The 15,423-nt window shown below is 37.6% G+C and overlaps 1 pseudogene across 1 annotated transcript; it reads right to left on the bottom strand.

Annotated features, from left to right (window-relative positions):
• Positions 1 to 4,093: 4,093 nt before the first annotated feature.
• LOC308416616 (protein tyrosine phosphatase type IVA 2-like) lies at positions 4,094 to 4,560 on the bottom strand (annotated as a pseudogene). Its single transcript has one exon. The product of its transcript is annotated as a protein tyrosine phosphatase type IVA 2-like (transcript).
• Between the last annotated feature and the right edge of the window lie 10,863 nt (positions 4,561 to 15,423).

Genomic DNA, 15,423 nt, shown 5'->3' with positions numbered 1-15,423 from the left:
TAAATTAGGACTTTACACATGTTTAGCTTTAATGAGAATACAAACAAAACCAATAAGTAAAGATAAAGCTTTCATCATATTGGCAAAAATAGTCACTAAAAAAATGCACAGGGATTTAGTGTACATCTGTAGTTTTATTAATAGCATACATCCAAGGTTACATCAGTTATCATTTCTAAAGTACAAGTAAATGTTTGTAGCCCCAAACACTGAGTCTTAACACAGCAAGTTGATGATTACATGGATCAGAAACTTGGGCAAGATTCAACTAGTCAGAATACCCCTGCCCTTTTAGTTTGCTTGCCAGAATTTTGGTCCGACGATTACTTGTTACACTACTAGTTAGTTTGGGGTGGGCTAGCACACTGTTTTACTGCTGTGAACAGATGACATGACCAAGGCAACTCTTCTAAGAACATTTAATTGGGGTTGCCTTACAGGTTCAGAGGTTCAGTTCATCAAGGTGGGAACATGGCAACATCCAGGCAGGCATGAGGAGCTGAGACTTCTACATCTTTATCTAAAGTCTATTGGAAGAATACTGGCTTCCAGGCAGCTAGGATGAGGGTCTTAAAGCCCACACCCACAATGACACACCTACTCAAACAAGGCCACACCTACTTCAACAAGGCCTCACCTATTCCTACAGGGCCATGCATTCTAATAATACAGCACTGTAGGCCAAGTACACAGAAACCATCACATTGCTGACATTTGGAAAACTTTTCTTATGAGGAAGCCTGCCCCACCTTTATCAGGTGTTTTCATATCAGCTGTGATGAATTCTTTAGAAATCTAAGAATTCATGCAAGGCAAAATTGAAAAACATATTTTAAGGATTTGCTCGCACCTTCTTTGTTAATTGGTTGAAATAATCCATGGGCTAGGATCATATGCAAGAGGCATAAGGAAGAATCTACATTTAGAAAGAATATCCATAGCCTTTCTATTTTATTTTCCTGACTTTAATAATAAAAACATTAAAGATGGCATTGTATATAGACAAGTTTGTCTTATGAACATGACCCTGTGTTATTTCACAAAAAGCATTAAATGAAAAATAGAAACTAGAAAACAGAGGAAACCTTGACAAATATTATTTATCTTGTCTATAGTAGTACCCACCCTAAGCCATGATCTATATTCTTCACCATTGCTCTATATACTAAGTTTAGATTGTATCTTCATTTAGTAAGATAGAATTTAAAAATTTTGAAATCAATATAAAGTATCACATATTATAACATGCCTGAAATTAAACTGATCATGTATATGCTGTCATATTATCACATAGTTATTATTGTCTTTGATTTTATGAAGGCACAAATGTAATGTATCTTGTAATCTCTAGCATCTTACCCTGTATAACCATGAGAGGATCATCATGTACCACTTGCTAAACTTAAGGTGTTAATACATTCTGCATCAGAGAGGCACCAAATAAAGAGCTCAGTATGTGCCCATGGCTTAGCTTACACTAAGTGGAAGCCATTGTATGCTGCAGGATTGACATTTATTGCATCTCACTCTAAATGGCATTATAGTAAATCAAATTAATAGTTCTCTGTTATGTTGCAACATGCAGCTAAGAAAAGCTCTCTGTGAGAGTCATTTCATGAGCATATCTTATATAATTTGCATCTCACATATTTCAGTCATTTATATAATAAACAGTTTTCTCAATTTATTATCAGGAAAAACCCAATACGTAAAACTGATGAATCTAGAATGGCTCTAAGCAAGGATGGTTTGGTGAATGTTAAGGAGGCAAGTAGGCAACATTACACCAGAGGATGCAGTTTGGAGTGACAACTCTGCAGTCCGATTTCTTGAGTTTGAGGGTTTGTTTATTCATTGTTCTTGACTATATCATCTTGCTCTATGGATGGGTTGGTTTCAATTTTTTGGTGACTCTTTTGTTTCAACCTCCTGAGGACCTAAATTCCAGGTAGGTGTCACTAATCTCAGCCTGAGAAGGAAACCTTACAGCATATCACTATCACTTTTCTTCTGCTTTAATCTGGAAGTTTAGTGCCACCCACCCAATTAGCACAGTGCATACTAATCAATCAGCAGTTTCATTATATCATTGTAAGTAGAGGTGATGATATATTTAACTTTGCATAACAGCTGGGGTATGGGTTAAGGAAACTTATCAACAGTAAAATATCTTTGAAAACTAAAATCTTTGACCAACCACAGGAATGAGAGTTACTTCTTGTATGCTATGTGTGAAACACATGATAACGCCATATTAAAAAGGAGAAAAAAGAAGCAGAGCAAGAAATTTTAAGAGGTTTATAATAGCTTCAGAGGTAGGCTGAGAGTCTCAGAGTAATTTATCCACCAACTCATGAGTGACTGAAAGTAGCTTTGGTCAGACTCACAAGACACAAATGAGAAAGGAGAAACTATGGGGTGTGGTAACTATAGGGATTTTAGAGTCAGCAGATTCTCACCATTGTCTTCCTTTACCCTGTCACAGAAGGGCTTTTCCAGATCTTTCTGTATAGGATGCTTCTTAACAGAAAAAAAAAAAAAAAAGAATATCATAACTAACTTCTTCCTCATGTAACTTTCAATCTGAAATTCAAACAGGGTTTCAGAAAGAAATAATCGTTGCCAGTGTTACACAACATAGTCATCAAAAATTGTCTTAGCTAAGTCAATTAACAGCAGAGGTTGAGATCAAGACTTTGGGGTTGCTTCTGGGGAATGATCCTTTATGAAAAATGTTATTTTGTTCTTAGTAACAATTAACTTGGAAGAGTCTGTTAATGAAAGTGTAAGCAAGGTCAGTGTTCAGTTGGTTTTCTCCTCCGCTAAATGACTCATGGTACCTATAATTTTAAGTTATGCATAGTAGGTAGTGTGCTCTTGAAAACATTCCAATATCTATCACAGACCAAGTGTTAAAGCACATAGCCATTGAGCTCCAAGTATGAGCTGAAATCACCCTACATTAAAGTCAGAGACTTTTTCTATAGCTGTGCAATAATGGTTTAATTTTATTTTTGTAATACCACACAGACAAAAGCAACCATTGTCCCAAGATAATTTGCAAGTGGTAGCTGATGGGATAGCAATTACAAGTAAAATAATTCCCCCAAGCAGTCAAGGTTTAAAACATAACCTCCAAGTAAAAGATGTTGGGATTATCTTTGCAGAAGCAGCAGGTCAAGAAAGCATCTCCCTGTCTTATCTACTGTCCATTGTGCATACATCTACCAGAGTGGTGCCTTCCAAAGGAATTCTAGGGAGCAGGTTAACAGAATCTCAGGACAGAGATATTGGGCTTTTAAAACAGAATACTTAAACATATTCTGGGAGTCTTGGTTTCAATACATTTGAGAGAGGGCAAGAAAAAAAACTGAGTTTGTATTAGATACTTTAATAAGTTTAATTCAGAAACATAATGGAAAGCTGTATAGGATCATTTCATTTCAGAAGGTTAATATTTTGTTTTTAATTTCTTCCTAGACTCAGTTCTAGAGGGCAAGATTAAGTGATCCAGTTACAGTGCCTGATACATAGCAGGCATTTGGGACATATGAGGAGTGAATGGATGCCAATGTTGAAATGTTGAGTGCTTGCCCTTATGCCTTTCTGCATAATCTACTATTCTTGTCTGTTTTTATCCTACAGTGCAGAGTTGTGTGGTAAATACATTGGAAGAGTGACGGCCCAGAGGACAAAACTCTGGGTAACTGCAGTAGCCAACTGATGAAGATACGAAAAGTACCTACTGAGGACCAGTGCCTGCCAGTGTCTATTACCTGACTCCATACAGAGTCTATCAAGTTTCCAGAAAGGATGGGTCTACTACATGATTTCCGTCTGGTCAGACATGACTGTATCCTATGAGTTTCAGCCTCTGATTTCATACTTGTCCTTTGTTTTAATGATACTAACATCATATGACAATGGCATAGTTGTCTTTGGGAAATGAAAAGGAGTTGAAAGAAAATATTTTGGAATATTCAGAAATAATATTACAATATTATATTTCTTTCAGTCTGGCCTGGCAACTCATGCCTACTTATATTTCCAACATCCAGGAGGCTGAGATGAAGGGATTATGGGTTTGATACCATCATGAGTATTTCTCCAAGTAAAGTAGCTGTTTGGAATTGAATGCTCCTCTTATTTATTTATTTATTTATTGTTTTGTCTTATAAACAGAACAGCAACTTCATACTTCATTACACATTCAATCAATGCAAATGCAACCATCACAGGAGCCCTACCCAATCCTGCAACACAATGCACTGTAACACAGCATCCAGGCTCTTCACGAAATTTGGTTTTTAACAGATTTAGCCAATCATCTACTATCTGATTAGGGGGTGGAGCTCCACCATCAAATGGCCAATCTAGAATGTGGATTCCTTCTCTTTCAACTGGAGTTTTATCATATGTAGCATCACAAACTCAAACCAAAGTTGTCACTCTGTACTTCTTAAGTTCCTCTGTGAACTTGAGAGTCACATTGCTGGGGTTGTGAGTTCTCAAAAAACACATGTTGTCATAAGTGATCTACACAGAGACTGGATGGTTCATTATGGCAATGACTTTTCATTTAAAAAAATCTATGAAAGTTGTTCTTGTATGTCATTTACCCATTTCTGTAATGTGGCCATGTATAAACATATCTGCATGTTTGTAAATAAGTATGCTAAAATAGAATATAAGATAAATTTTGTACAGCACTACAGCCCCTATCATTCCTTGGCTAGACTGTGCTTCCCAGTGATCCACAGTAAATACAAGACCCATACATTGGCTCTATTTTCTTCACAAGGCCCCGCGTGACACTGGCTGATCTGGGTAACTCCTGATTGTCAGCCATATGAATTCATCCCATCAGACATTTAAGAAGCTTCTGATAATAGAACATTCCCCAAGTTCAAGTGCATCTAATCTGATTTTTATATTCTTCATTCATATGCATGGCCTCCTGCCTTAAGATTTCATTTGAAAACATAATACTGTGTCTTACTCAAGCCACTGACTTCAAAATTTCATTTATATGTTTCTGATCTCTAACAGGGGCAAAGGCTTTTTAGGTAACAGATGTGGAAAGAATAATTAGTACTTCATTTTATGGCTACATGCTGCATTTATGTAATTTAAAACCTTGATCCTGCCCATTGTAGTAAATTGGTTCTTCATAACCCAATAATTCAAGATGTGGAGGCTTAAGGTATTAGGAATATGTAGTTTAAGTTTCTGGTCTCCTCCATAAATTTACCATCAGACATATGCATGTACCTAGGCAATATTGGGGTGCATAACAAATAGATTTTGCGGTCCATCTTTTTTCTGGAAGGAAAGAGTGGTTACAGGTCTGGTAAGCTGCTCATGCACTCCACTTTGATGCCATCTCTTGAAGAAGGTACACTTCATGCAGCTCCTTACCCTCCTTCCCTACATCATCTTGGCAGAGACAATTGTCCATAATACAATCCCTCCCCATTGTGACTATTCTAACTTCTCTCAGGTTGAAGCACATTTTAAGCTAATACACCAATGCCATGTACTTATTAAATACTTCATCATTACAAGAGGAGTAAGCAAATAAAGAAAAAATTGTCCCAGCATGAAAAATGAATGAGCACTTAAGGACCTACTGCAGTGGTTCTCAACCTTCATAGTGCTGGGATCATTTAATAAAATTTCTTATGTTGTAGTTAACCATAATATAACCATTAAATTCTTTTCACTCAACTGTAATTTTTCTACTCTTCTGAGTTGTCATGTAAACATTTCTGTTTTCTAATTATCTTAGGTGACGCCTCTGAAAGTATTATTTGACCCCTAAATGTTCCATGACCCATAGGTTGAAAACTGAATATGTCAGCATTCCAAAACTCTGTCATTGTTGAACTTAAATCTCGAGATGAGGAATGCAGAACTGAAAATGCTATCATTAAATAAGCACATAGGTAAGCGAGCTTACATCAAGTTACAAATAACCAAGCAGAATGAAGTTTTAAAAATGTTCAGTTATTACTACTGTCCATGAGATGTGCCCATAATGAGGTTAGGCATACATAGCAAAGCTGACTGATGTAGGAGAAGAGAACATCTGTTCTCTTCTTCCTCATTTATGTGTATACCAGAGATCAAACCCAGGCCGGCAGAATTGGGCATAAGGACTTTTACTCAACATGTTGTCTGTACATCACCCAACATTAATTTAGTGCTCTGAGCACAAAGGGGCTAGGAAAATGAGAACTGATAGGCATAAGAAAGCCAAAAAAGTTTTCTTTACTCAGAAAAAGAACATTCCAAAAGAGAACAAAGACAGCAAGACTCCACTTATAGCCCTAGAAACCAGTTATTCATTCATGTACATTCACTGCTAGCTATAGTTGAAATAACATAATGCACTGCTCCTCAGTCATTCACATATCTTCCTTGAATTTATTGAGTACATTAAATGACGCGTTGGACATTGAAAATGCATAGATGAGCTGAATAGATTAGCCCTAGTCTTGGAGACAGTGGGCAGGTAAGCCTACATCATTGTGCCACAATTTGGTGCCTGTAAGGTCTTCAGAGGAGGCTTGGGAAATACAAGAGTGTGATTACATAATTCATTCTGGGAAAAATCAAAACTCACCTCTGCATAAAGTGAGGCTTGCTTGATAGGTGTCTAGAAAGCTAAATAGATTGTTGGCTAGGAAAGTAAAAACGTAACAAAGTCTGGGCATTGTGGATGTGTAACACATATCACTGTGAATGAGCATAGTGTTTGGCAAATTTGATGCCTAATAAAGTCTCAGATCCATTGACTCCAATGCAAGTTATCTGTACGTATCATTTTCTCCCATTTTACTTAATACTATAAATGTACTCTAATTTTCTTAATATTTGAGTTTCTTTTGAATGTAGCACAGTGTCCTTTCTTCAGGTAATCACTGATAATTTTAGGTTTCCTTTCTTATTTCATTAGGCAGAAAGATGTCTCCAATGTTTCAATCAACCTGCAAGAGACTTAGGAGTAATTCTCTCAAATCCTGACTGTGCCAAGTCATTGCAATTCATTATTCCTCCCAAGGAGGAAACTGAGGCACAGTAGTAAAGCCACCCTCAGTCTTGCCATGCCACTGGAAAACAATGTGCTTAGGTTCTGCTTCAAAGGAACTGTTCATGTCAAAATGCTGGGACAGAGCTGGTTATAAATCAGGCTGGCAGCCTATTGAGCTTGTGTTTTTGGCTGGCGTGAGGACATTGAAGAAAGGTTTGTATTAAGATGCTCTGTGATTTTGGCACAAGAGCTGTGGAAACATATGGGCCCCTGGAGAGGTTAGCGATATGAGCAAGAAATAAGAGGATGAGATTCAACTGGAAAAATGCTAACGAATACATCTGGAGACAAACAAGCAGAATCAGCCATGGTTAATGGGAAGCAAAGCAGCAGGGGCTATGAGAGTTTGAAGAAAGTGGACATTTTATCATGAAGACGTTGCCAAGAAAAGATGGAAGCAGATGAGCAGAAATCACTTGAGCTAGGGATGTAAAAAGGAGGAGAGACAAAAACAGCCTCTGCACGTCTTCTGTTTGGGATCTGCACTGCCATTTTCACTTTTTGTCTCTGCATTTTAAACAGAGGCTAGCTAGGGCTGGAGAATTCAGGGAGAGAGAATGACACAGGGAATTTAATACCAGAGGGGATGAACTCAAGGGGAACAAACACACAAATAAGCTCCTCTTACATTGCTACAATTCTGAAATTGTAGTCATAGCATAAAAAGAATGAAAAGCAAATGTTCAAATGTGGAGAATCCAGGGGTGAATGTGGCACTTGTCATTACAATGTGGGGCACTGGGAACCTGTAATTATTTCTTTAGACTGTGTTCTCATTAAGAAACAGGTTTCTTAAAACATGGACATCCTGGGACTGAGGCTCAGTCCTGCCAAGATGGAAGCTGATTCTTCCCTGTTAGAGCTCTGAGCCTCATCGGCAGCTGGGTGCACTCCTTACTGGTCACTCTTACTTGGTGATCAGTTATGAATGAAGCTTGTACATGTCTTGTGGCATTCATTCTCTGTGAAATGCGGCAGACCTCCATTTCAGAGCTAAACCTACAGAGCAGGAAAATAACACCATTTCCCAAATTCCACTGTATTTTTATCTCTGTTTGTCATTGGATACTGGGTGGACTGTAAGTGACCCAGGTATGTCTTAGCAATTTCTCAACCAAATGCTGTTTCCCGATAACCATCTATCAGGGAAACAGTCTTGCCCATTATCTTTTCTCTAACTGCTTGAAACAGATGGTACTTTATACCTTAAATTTATGTCCAGCTCATTTCGACTACCGCTGCCCTGTGATTTGGGACTTGAGGTTGGAGAGAAAAAAGCACGTTCACATTGTGAAGTGTGCAAAACTGTGTTTGATTTCATAGAGGAGCAGGTGATGGTGATTTGATAGGGTATATGTTGCTATGCAATAAAGGTTGGTGACCTTGATAGAAATACTTCCTGGGAACCTACCAGGACTGTGCTGTGGCACAAAATTCTCAAATGGAACTCATATATACTACTATATTCTGTAAGTGACAGGAATTGAATCAAGTCACCACCCTGCTGTATGTAAGCCTGGTGTTCATTCAGTCAGTGTTGTTACAGCAGAATACCTGATTCTGAGCAATTTATAAACATAGAGGTATCGGAGATGCTCTGATGTGAGTAATGAATCTCTGAGAGTCATCTTAACACTAAACTCATTTAGCAAAATGATAATATTGTATTCTCTCTAGGGCCTATTACCTCTATCAGTTGTTCCTAACCTTCCTAATGCTTTGACCCAAGTTCTCATTTTGGGGTGACCTCTAGCCTCAAAATTATTTTTGTTACTACTTCATAGTGGTAATTTTGCTACTGGTATGAATTATAATGTAAATATCTGATATGTAGGATGTCTGATTTGTGATCTCTATGAAAGAATCTTTCAGCTGCTACAGAGCTCATGACCCACAGTTTGTGAACTTCTTACCTACATAGCCACAGACTATCCTTCTCTTTAAAAGCACTGGGTGTGAATTTCTTCCCATGGCACGAACATCAAGCTATATATTAGAAGCTTCTCTTTGCCGTAGCTGGAAGTGTATACAGAAACCCCACACATGCAGAGAATAAAACACTGAAGTTCTCAGCCCCAAATGGGACCTTAGAATCAAACCCCTTTCTGCAAATCATAAATCTTTGAAAAATAGGGGATAGAAAAATCTTATGAGCCAAAAGTGGTCAATAATATCAACGGAAGTGTTCTTTCCAGATACATTGGGGCAGAAGCACATATGAGCTCACACCAATTGTCACAATATGAGTGAAACTTAAACAAAACACTAGACAAGATCTCAACATGGAGGTGGGGAGGTGGGGATGAAATCTCACTGCTAACTGGGGAATTATGAGTATTTGACAGCTGCTGTGAAAGCTACAGTCAGTTTTCTTTGATGATGTGACTCTTGGTAAGTCTCCCACATGCTCAGCAGACCCCACTTCCAAAAATAGCTAGTTAACACAAACTTGTTTGTTGTTGCCCTACTCACAATAGCCAGGAGAAGAAAACACCAGAAATGTCCTTCAACAAATGATGGATAATGAATACATGATGCATATCTTGTCACATATTATTCATTGAGCTATTTTTTTCTGAGAAGATAGATGGATAAATTGGATAGATGGATGGATGGATAGATAGATAGATAGATAGAGAGATAGATAGATAGATAGATAGATAGATAGATAGATAGATAGATAGAGTCTACAATTGAAAATATGAGACTCCCAATAGGTTTCATATTCACTCTGTAATGACTTCACAGAAGGGAAATATAGATTAAGCCTCTTCTGGACACAATTTCACATTTGATCTTTTTGACTTGGAGATTTTCATTTGACACTGACACTAAGGACATAAAAGAAAATCTCTTGTCTTTTCAAATTGGCTGTATCAAATGAGATAACATATCTAAAACCCATCATAGCTTTTAATTCTTTTATAAATGTATGGGATTATTCTCTTTCAATTATCTCATTTGTTAATTAAGTATAATATTAACAGATATAGAATTAAGATTTGATTTTGAAAACCAAACTATTAGAGAGGCAACATCGAGACCTGAGGATTTAGTAGATAGCATTAATTTTTTATAAGCAATAGTAATATAATTTGCAATGTATCAACACATAAAATAGAACTATTGAATTAAATTTCAAGATGTATAGTACCACATTTTAAATATATCTTCAATTGAGCCAAATGCGTTCTTTTGTGTTCAACATAGAAGCCTTGGATATGTCTCTGAATATATGATGCTGATACTACCATCTTTTCATTGTTACCACCTGCTCTTTCTTGTGTCTCACTCTGTAGGTTATTTTCTTTCCTACATTGATGCTTTTCTTCTGAAATCTAGCCTTGCATAAATCATTTACTAGCTCCATTTTTGACCAGTATATATTTGCAATTTGGTTGTTTTTGTACATTCTTTAGATTTTATATACTGGATGCTTACCATTTATGTCTTAAGCTAAACTTCTTTTCTTTCTTACTTTTATTTTTTGTGATTTTTATTGATTTACATTTCAAATGTTATCTTCTTCCTGGTTTCCCTTCCATAAACCACAAACCCCCATCCCATCTTTTCATCCTTGCTTCTGTGAGAGTGCTCCTTCACCTACCATGCCACTGCCCTAGAATTACACTATGCTGGGGCATAGAGCCTCCACAGGACCAAGAGCTCCCCCATCCCATTGAAGCTAGATAAGGCAATCCTCTTCTACATATGCAGCTGGAGCCATGGTTCCCTTCATGTTTACTGTATGGGTGGTGGTTTTGTTCCTAGGAGCTGTAGAGGATCTGGTTGGTTGAATTTTGTCATTCTTCCTATGGGGTTGTAAACCCTTTTACCTCCTTCAATCCTTCCCCTAACTCCTTTATTGTGGTTCCTGGGTCCAGTCAGATGGTTGGCTATGAGCATCTTGGGCATATACCCAAAAGATACACCAACATATAGCAAGGATACATGTTTCACTATGTTCATAGAAGCCTTATTTATAATAACCAGAAGTGGGAAACAACTCAGGTGTTCTTTAACAAAGGAATGGATTCAGAAAATGTGGTATATTTACACAATGGAGAACTACTTATGAAACAATGAGTTCACAAAATTTCCAGACAAATGGATGGAACTAGAAAATATCCTGGGTGAGAAAATCCTTTCACAAAAGAATGCACATGGTATGTACTCACTGTTAAGTGGATATTAGGAAAACAGCTAGGAATACCCAGGATGCTAATCACAGACCATGTGAAGCTCAAAAGGATTTAAGACCAAAGTATGTATGCTTCAGTCCTACTTAAAAGGAAAAATAAAATAGTCATGGTAGGTAAAGGGATGGAGGAACCTGGCAAGAAGAGAGGAAGGGGAGGGGAAAGGTGGACAGGTTCAGGTGTGGGAGAACATGGGGAAGAGGACAGAGGTTCAAGAAATTGAACATAGGTGTGTAGCAATGGAGGATAAAAGCCTGGGTTAGCCACTAGAAAGTCCTAGTTTCCAGGAAAACAAGAGGTTCCAAGGACCAAACAGGGATGAAATTAGCAAAAATACCACCAAAAGAGGAGAATGAACCTGAAGTGACCATATCCAGATGTGAAACATGGTCCCCTGTTGAAGGATAGGGCCACCCACTTGTCTCAGAAATATTAACCGAGAATTGCTACTGTCTAAATGGAATATAGGGACAAAGAATCGAGCAGAGACTCAAGGAAAGGCCACCCAGAGACTGTGCTACCTAGGGATCCCTCCTGTCTGTAGACACCAAACCCATACATTATTGATTATGCCAAGGAGGGCTTGTTAACTGGAACCTGGTTTAGCTGTCCCCTGAGAGGCTCTGCCAGAGCCTGACCAATACAGATGCCGATATCATTAATTTCAGTGGTAGTATCTGACTTCCCTATGTCCATAAATAATACGTGTATATGTTTTATATTCTGTTTATTGAGATTTTATTATGAGTAATTATTTAAAAATGCTGCCATGACATCTTCATTTTCTGAAGCACATAATGCTTATTTCTATAGATGGACATATTAGATTTTGTAAAGGCCCATGAAGGACTCTCAGCCATGGGCTTGATATAACATTTATGAAAACACACACACACACACACACACACACACACACACACACACACACACACACATGTTACCAAGTTGAAACAGCATTACTGAAAACTTGAAATCTCTCAATGCATTTGAAAACCCTGAATTAGTTCCTATTACCCAAAAGCTCAGATAAAGTCCTGAAGAAATAATGGTGTCTATGATGAACAGCAGAATCAGAAGATCAGAAACAATGGTGAGCTTTTGGGGATGTAGTTTTAATACATGTTCCATACTCAGATAGTTATATAGGATTCATCTAATTATTCTGAATTGAAGAACTGTTATTCTGTACCATGAATGAACCAAACACTAGAAGACATATGTCCAATAGATAGCCATCATGGAAATAAAATAGACTGAAGTTTCTATAACCCTTTACTTGTTGGCAAGAAGGCTCTGATGTGCTTGCTGAGTATTTCTAAACCTTTTAGTTATACCTTTAAGGCAAGTATGATATTAATGTCTCTTTTGTACAAATGCTATTAAAATACATCTGAAGTCCTTAGCACAGGGAAGTAGATAAAGATGCAGACAGTACATGTTAGCTACAAATTTATATAGTTATTTTATATAGTATAGAGAGTGTTCTGATTATCAACTCTTTTTATTTTATTTTTTTAAACTTTATTTTAAAAAACAAAGATAAAAGAAAAAAATTTTAAACATTTTTGCATAAATTTATACAAATACACTTGTGTCAGTGCTTGGCTTTTTTTTTTTTTTTTAAGGTTTGATATTCTGCATTAAGGTCTTACTATTTACAATGAGCAAAAAGTACATGTAAAACAGGGTGTAACCCGGATTAGTCAACGTGTTCTTGGTGTGTAAGGATTTAGCATGACTTTTTTTGTTGTTGTTTTGTTTTCTTTTCTTTTCTTTTTTTCTTGGACTTCACACAGTCTGTGAGTTGTTTCTGGGGCAGTGCGAGCCTCTGGGGTTAGCATCCCACTATCAGTGACTGCATATTATGTCTGTTCTTTTGTGACTGGGTTATCTCACTCAGGATGATATTCTCTAGATGCAGCCATTTTCTTAAGAATTTGGTTAAGTCATTGTTTCTGATGGCTGAGTAGTATTTCATTGTGTAAATGTACCACAATTTTTGTATCCATTCATCTACTGAAGGACATCTGGGTTCTTTCCAGCTTCTGGCTATTTCTGTAAATCATAACTCTGTCTCAGTTTCTGTCTCTCCTTACTCTCCCTCTTCCTCTCACCCTCTCCCTCCCCCTCCTTCTTCCGCACCCCTAAACCTTACAATGTCTAGAAGCCTGGAAAGTACTTTGACATTTCTTTGGCATTTGACTTAAACTCTATCCACAAAACTCTTCTAGTTGAAACAGGGAAGGCAAATCAGAAAAAAAAAAATTTGTCAGTGAAAGTCATGTCAGTAGGAAATAGTCATTGTTTGCTAGAGTTCAGAGAACTCTCTGGACATGATCCCTTAAATATAGTTCTGAAGATGGGGATCTTTTTGATTATCTGTAGAAATTCTTCTAATTCCTGCTTTTCCTGATTCCTAAAAAGCCAACAGCTTTAAGTGATCTCCCCATGGTTTTATTAACGGCAAAATTCCTTGTATGAAATCTTCCATGTGTGAATATCAAGACTTGTATCCACCTGAGAACATCTGAATATACTTTCTGCTCCTTCTATAATAATGATTTCCTTTGACTCAGTGGTGTCTAGTTGATGAAAAATGAGTAGGAAACTCCAACTTGCCCATTGGCTATAAATTTGAGCCAGTCCTCTATCTCAGTGTCCAAGTGAGAAAGTCTCTCTCACCTTGGAGACCTACTTCTCACTAGACAGAACACAGAGGGTTTCAAAAATCTGTCCTCATTAAGAGATAAGTAATGAGAAAATTTATCACCACAATTTTAACAAATTGTACTGTACTGCAACCTTGCAATCAAGGAGCAGAAAAAAAAACAAATTATAATTTTTATAAAATGTTCTAATACCTATGAAGTAAAGTAACAATGTTTCAAAATAAATACCTCAAGAAAATAACAATTAAAATATGAAGCTGGCATGCCTTTTTTTACTCTTTGTCTATGAGCAGCTTGATAGAAAATTCATATTAATCAATATTTACATGTCAATTACCTGGCAGAAATTATGGCAAAAGCAGATTTTTTTGAACTGAATGGAATTCCACAAATTCAGAATTAGCTTGTGTTAGGTTCAAGTTATGAGTGCACCCTTGTGCTTGGTCTGCAGTTTTACTTTCTACCAAGAGCTGCTGTTGGGAGGAGCATGTGGGAATGGTAAGAAAGAGGAGATACTTTGTTTGGGGGTATATAGTGTGGACATTGAAAGAAAAGAAATATGGACACAAAGTGTGGAACAGAGACTGAAGAAAGGCCATCTATAAACCAGTCCACCTGTGGCTCCATCCAATATACAGACACCAAACCAAGACCCTATTACGGATAGCAAGAAGTGTTTGCTGACAGGAGCCTTATATAACCATCTCCTGAGAGGCTCTCCCAGACCCAGACCAATACAGAAGCCAATGCTTGCAGCCAAACATTTGACTGAGTACTGGGACCCCAATGGAGGAGTTAGAGAAAGGACTGAAGGAGCTTAAGGGGTTTACAACCCATACATAAGAAAAGCAACAATATCGATCAACTGGAACTCCCAGAACTTCCAGGGACTAAAAACACCAACCAGAGTACACATGAAGGGACCCATGGCTCAAGCCACATACATAGCAGAGGATGACCTTTAGCTCATCAACAGGAGGAGAGACCATTGGTCCTGGGAAGATTCAATGCCATGGTATAGGGGAATGCAAGGGTGGGGAGGTAGGAGGAGTGGGTGGGTGGGTAGGGGAACACCCTCACAGAAGCAGGGGAAAGATAGGACAGGGGTTTTCCAGAGGGAAACTTGCAAGGGGATAATATTTGAAATGTAAATAAAGAAATTGTCCTAGAAAAAGAAAGTCCAGCCTGGCCTTTTTCTTTCCCTTCCCTCTCAATATTTGCTGGAGCCTTTTTGCTTTCCCATGAACTCCACACCATTATGTTCTACCTCAACACTGTTTCAGAGTTTCAAGTCCAATTACCCATGAACTAAATTCTCTACAAGCGTATAACACAGTATTTTTCCCTCATTTTAAGATGATAACCTAGATATTTTGCAACTGACATGACAATCTGATTCATTCTGTTTGGTTTTTTCAAAGGATACAAATGCTACTGGAAATATATGCCTGAATCCAAGTTG

This window comes from Micromys minutus (assembly GCF_963924665.1).
Source record: "Micromys minutus genome assembly, chromosome: 1".
Classification (NCBI taxonomy): Eukaryota; Metazoa; Chordata; class Mammalia; order Rodentia; family Muridae; genus Micromys; species Micromys minutus.
The sequence above is the reverse complement of the archived record's forward strand: the minus strand, read 5'-3'. Positions and strand labels throughout refer to the sequence as shown.